This window comes from Chlamydotis macqueenii, chromosome 14, assembly GCF_036417535.1.
Source record: "Chlamydotis macqueenii isolate bChlMac1 chromosome 14, bChlMac1.mat, whole genome shotgun sequence".
NCBI lineage: Eukaryota > Metazoa > Chordata > Aves > Otidiformes > Otididae > Chlamydotis > Chlamydotis macqueenii.
Window position 1 is genome coordinate 2,861,211 of NC_141569.1, and position 5,683 is coordinate 2,866,893.

General features: G+C 57.6%; 1 pseudogene; it reads right to left on the reverse strand.

Moving 5' to 3' along the window:
- Positions 1–1,023: 1,023 nt before the first annotated feature.
- LOC147598939 (protocadherin gamma-A5 pseudogene) lies at positions 1,024–3,580 on the reverse strand (annotated as a pseudogene).
- Between the last annotated feature and the right edge of the window lie 2,103 nt (positions 3,581–5,683).

Genomic DNA, 5,683 nt, shown 5'->3' on the forward strand with positions numbered 1-5,683 from the left:
CTAAATTCCTTGGTGAAGACAAAACTCAAGTTGCTTGATAGCACAGATCGACACTGAACAGAGTAAGGAGATACCGTATCTCAAGTATCCTTCAACAGCCCCTCACACACAGCTGCCATGACTCTACTCTCCAACCCTTCACAGCTTGCATGGTGTGGCCCTCATGATTATCAAGCACCTGTCATCAAAGGGCCAGTTGCCCATGACACTGTTGTACAACATCCACCACTAACAGACCATGGACTTCTCATTAATATCTTTTCTTCTCTCTACTAAGAGGGAAGAGACATTTTTCTGCTCACTGGTCTTCTGGGAAGAAGCATCAAGGGTCCAAAAGGAAAAGGAGACCGGTCCTCTAAGCGACACTGGGTCAGTGAACATATGTGTAGGTGGAATATCCTCCTCCTGATATCTCTCCCTGCACCTTGAATCTCTCCCCATCCGTTCGTGTATGGGTCTTGCCACAGCATGTATTTTGTAGCCAAGACATATTCAAAGAACCAGTTCTTACTCATACCATTCCTCCACGAGGAGCAAAAAAAGAAAAAACAACAAACATGGCAGCATGCAGGAATACAAAGACATTTCGTTGGTCACCACATCATCATGGAGAAACAGGAAGGCTGAGAAGAGTAGAAATGACGAGCAGCTGAGGGCATAAGGCATTAACGTTTCATTTCAAGAAAATCTCATCCTACTCAAGTACAATTGCTGTCACAAAGACATCTGATCCTGCTAATAACGCAAACTTCCTTTTGCTAGTAATGCAATACAACCGTTCAGAAGAGGTCACAGTGACAGGGAAAACGGAATTACACATGTTAGGGGACAAAACAGGAAACGACCTTGAGCGAGATGAGAACAGAGAACAGAAAGTCCTGCTCAAACGAACTTCCAGCCAACTGCAGGCTGAAAAAAGATCCTCTTCTTCCCACACCAACTGTAACGGTGAGCAACAATCCCGCGTTCACGTCCCAGGACCGAGAGCCACTAGCGCACTATGCATTGTGAACGAAGCCTTGCCTACTTGTAACCAAGCCTCTCCATGCAGGACGCAGCGCGGGGCAAGGGGAGGGGAGAAGCGTAGGGACGCGGGGGAGAGAAAGCCCGGCCAGAGGAACTCACCGGCGGAGGGGCGGGGTCGGCGCGGCGGGCGGCCGCAGGGTCCTCCCCGAGCAGCGGCGCGGGCTCGTCGGGCGGCGGGCGGGCCGGGAGCGTGTCGCAGCAGCTGTCGCCCGGCGAGCGGAGCTGGCTCTTGTGCGAGCCGGCGGTGAGCGACACCTCGTGCGAGTAGGAGTGCAGGAAGGCGCGGACGCCGTCGATGCCCACGAAGTGCGAGGCCGGGACGCCGCGCAAGGCGCCGCTGCCCGCCGCCAGCAGCTGCTCGCGGCGCCAGCGCCAGCGCCGCAGGCGCAGCGCCAGCAGCAGCAGCAGGAAGGCGAGGAAGAGGCAGGACACGGCCGCCACGGCCACCACCAGCCAGCGCGTCAGGCTGCCGGCCGGCTCGCCCGGCGCCGCCGCCGCCGCGCTGCCCAGCTCCGACAGCAGCTCGGCCACGCTCTCGGCCAGCACCACCGTCAGCGTGGCCGTGGCCGACAGCGCCGGCCGCCCGTGGTCCTTCACCACCACCACCAGGCTCTGCCGCGCCGCGTCGCGGGCCAGCGGGAAGCGCGCCGTGCGCACCTCGCCGCTGTGCAGCCCGACGCGGAACAGCCCCGGCTCCGTCGCCTTGGCCAGCTCGTACGACAGCCACGCGTTCTGCCCCGCGTCCGCGTCCACCGCCACCACCTTGGCCACCAGCGCCCCGGGCTCCGCCGACCGCGGCGCCAGCTCCACGCCCGCCCCCGGCGCCGCCGGCGGGTACAGCACCTGCGGCGCGTTGTCGTTCTCGTCCACGATCGACACCCGCACCGACACGTTGCTGCTCAGCGCCGGCGCGCCGCCGTCCTCCGCCCGCACCCACAGCCACACCTCGCGCACCTCCTCGTAGTCGAACGACCGCAGCGCGTACAGCGCGCCCGTCTCCGCCTGCACCGACACGTACGACGACAGCGGCGCGCCCCGCACACGCCCCTCCGACAAGCGGTACCGCACGCGCGCGTTCTGCCCCGAGTCCGCGTCCGCCGCGCGCACCGTCAGCACCAGCGCGCCCGCCGCGTTGTTCTCCGACAGCCGGGCGCTGTAGCTCGCCTCCGCGAACACCGGCGCGTTGTCGTTCACGTCCAGCACCCGCAGCCACAGCACCGCGCTGCTCCACAGCGCCGGCGACCCGCCGTCCGCCGCCCGCACCGTCACGTTGTACTCCGACACCTCCTCCCGGTCCAGCTCCCGCGCCGTCAACACGCGGTAGTAGCTGCCCCGCGAGCTCTGCAGCCGGAAAGGGAGACCCCCGTCCAGCGAGCACCGCACCTCGCCATTGGCCCCCGAGTCCCGGTCCTGCACGTGCAACAGGGCCACCACCGTCCCCGATGGGGCGTCCTCCGAGATCTCGCTCAGTGCCGACTGTACCGATATTTCGGGCACGTTGTCGTTCACGTCTGTCACTGTGATAGTGACTTTGGCCCTGTCGAAGAGGCCACCATCATCTTCTGCCTGCACCTCCAGTTCGTACAAGTCGCCTTCCTCGAAATCCAGGCTCCGCACCAGCGTGATCGCTCCCGTCTCAGCGTCCAGCTGGAAAATCTTCGAGGCTTTATCTGAGATTGTCTTCATCGAGTACTTCACATGACCGTTCATCCCCTCGTCGGCGTCGGTGGCCGTCACGGTGACGAGGGCCGAGCCCACGGGCACGTCCTCCGGCACACGCACTGTGTACTCCGCCTGGCTGAACACGGGCGCGTTGTCGTTCGCGTCCAGCACCACCACGCGGATCCGCGCCGTGCCCGTACGTGCCGGATCGTCGCCGTCACTCGCCCTCAGCACCAGCTCGTGAAACGCTGCCTCTTCGCGGTCCAGAGCCTTGGCCAGCACCAGCTCGGGACGCTGAGCCCCGGCGGGGCCCGCCTGCACGGCCAGCGAGAAGTGCTCGTCGCCGCTCAGCTCGTAGCCCCGCAGGGAATTCGGGCCTGAGTCCGGGTCGCGAGCCTCGGCCAGGAGAAACCGCGACCCCGGGGCTGTGGTCTCACTCATTTTCAGTTCTTTTTCTGCCTCTCGGAAGCTGGGGGCGTTGTCGTTAATGTCCCTGATTTCCACTTCGATTTCGTGGATTTCCATGTCCCCCTCCACGATCACCTCACAGCGCAGCACGCATTGCTGCACGCTCTCGCACAGCTGCTCTCTGTCTATCCGCTCCGCCGTCACCAAATGTCCCGTCTTCCCGTGCAGAGAGAAATACTGCGTCCTACCTCTCTCCAAGATGCGGACGCCGTGGTCGCGGAGCGCCGGCAGCTGCAGCCCCAGGTCCTTGGCCACGTCGCCCACGAACGAGCCCTTGGGCAGCTCCTCGGGAACCGAGTAGCGCAGCTGCCCCCACGCCGCCTCCCACGCCGCCACCAGCACGCACCACAGCACGGCTCGCTCCCGCCGGCTCCAGCGCCCCCCTGCCGAGCACATCGCCGCCGTGGCCGCGCCGGCAGATCCCCGTCGCCGTTGCGCTGGACCCTCCGCCTCGCCGCAACACGGCTCCGCAATGCTGGGACCCTCGCACACCGCCCGCCCGCCGACACACACAGCGAGAGACCGACACAGCCGGCCCGCAGCGGGCGGGGCTGCCTCCAGCGCTCCGGCCTTCCTCTCGCTCCTCCTCGGTCAACAGCGGCGCCCGCAGCCTCCTCCCGGCACTGCAGGCACCGAGCGCTGCCCGGCAGCAAATGCCCGCCAGAAAATGCTCCTGTCGGAGCTTTCAGTAAGTAATCACAAACAGAAAGAAGGAAAAGTCATTGCAATCTTTTCATGTCAGACCCACCAATGCTTTCCAGCTTCTCGGCATTCCTTTCTTTTGCTCATCCAATGTTCTCACATTTGTCCCATCGCCAATTCTTTCAGGGAGAATAACGATTACATTGAGAAATAGATCCCCCAAAAGGTATTCTGTATAGCTCCATGCTACGACAGTAGAAAGACCTTTATTCTTTTTTTTTTCTGATCCATAGAACTTCTTTATTTTGTGTCTCCATACTGGAGCGGCTCACAATGGAATAGCGCAAAGCCACATCATGACCTTTTTAGAAGCAAAGAATGGTTTGGATTGGAAGGAACCTTTGAAGAGCAGCCCGTGCAACTCTTCTACCACCGGTAGGGACATCCTTCAGCAGACCAATGATGCACTTCCAATGATGGAGCATCCACAACTTCTCTGGGCAACCTGTTCCATTATCTCACTACTTTTATCATAAAACATTTCTTCTTTACCTCTAATCCAAACCTACCCTCTTTCACTTTCAAATCGTTGCCCCTTCTGTCACTACAAGTAAAAAAACGCCCTTCTTATAAACTCTCTTAATCTATTCAAAAACAACAAGGTCTATAGAATATTCTCTTCTACAGGCAAAAAAATTTCAGCTCAGACTTTCTTCATAGCCCTTTCACAGTTTTGTAGCCCTCATCTGGTCTTTCATGTAGTGGGGGCTCCAGAGCTGCATGCAGTACTCCAGAGTCTCACAAAAGTTTAGTAGAAGGGGAAAATCACCTCCCTTGACCTGTTGTCTGTGCTGCTTGTGATGCAGCCCAGGTCACAGTGGGCTTTCTGGGCTGCAAGCATACATTTCTGGCTCATGTTCCATTTTTCATTCACCTCTACCACCAAGTCCTTCTCTGAGAGGGGGCTCTCAATCCTTTCATCCCACACTCCATATCGATACTGAGGCTTGTCCCAATCCAGGTGCAGGACCTTGCACTTGGCCTTGTGGTTCTCACAGGCCCACTTCTCAAGCCTGTCAATGTCCCCCTGGATGACATCTGTCAAACTTATCTCTCCCCAGCTGAGTTTCCAGCATGGATTGGTGGACAGCTTGCACACATTCTCCCACTGACCCCCTAGTCTCTTCATCGAATCCTTCACTTGGCTGGGTTGCCACTGCACTTTTCAGGACAGCAACAGAGATAGGTTTGCTTCATTATGCTCCAGACAAGGGTGCATCTGAGAGCACATGTAGGTCTAGGAAAGCCTTCCTCTTTACAGCTGTAAACATCCAAGGTGTGCATGGGAACTGCCCTGCACTCAGACAATTGGAACAAATGGCACCTTCCCCATTTAATCAGACACTCTGAGATCGAGCTCATGACAACAAGCAAGGCAAGAGTCAGAAACATACAGAAATTAACAAATCGGGTGCAATAACATTTCTTAAGCCAATCTTACAGGGTAGAAGCAACTCTAATTGCATGGTACTCCATTAGGCTCACAGTTGTGCTCACTATGACAAGCAAGGAAATTACCATCTCTTCTTCTATAGGCTCACAACCAGAGCTCGCATCTTCTCTCCAGCTCTACATACCTTGTAGGCTTCCTTCTGAACTTCTTGAAACTGACCAAAACTTATCATCCGAAGAAAATGCACTAGGATCACACCACGAATGAAGGTACATTATTCTCCTCACCATGATTCTCTGAAGAAAGAGAAGGATTCTAAACCACATGAAATAGAAACATTCAACCTAAAAGAGGAGTGACCTTCCAAGAGAGAACAGGTCGTCAAACTGATAGCTTTTGAGAGGATCTCCTCCCCTCTTTTATCACTCACAC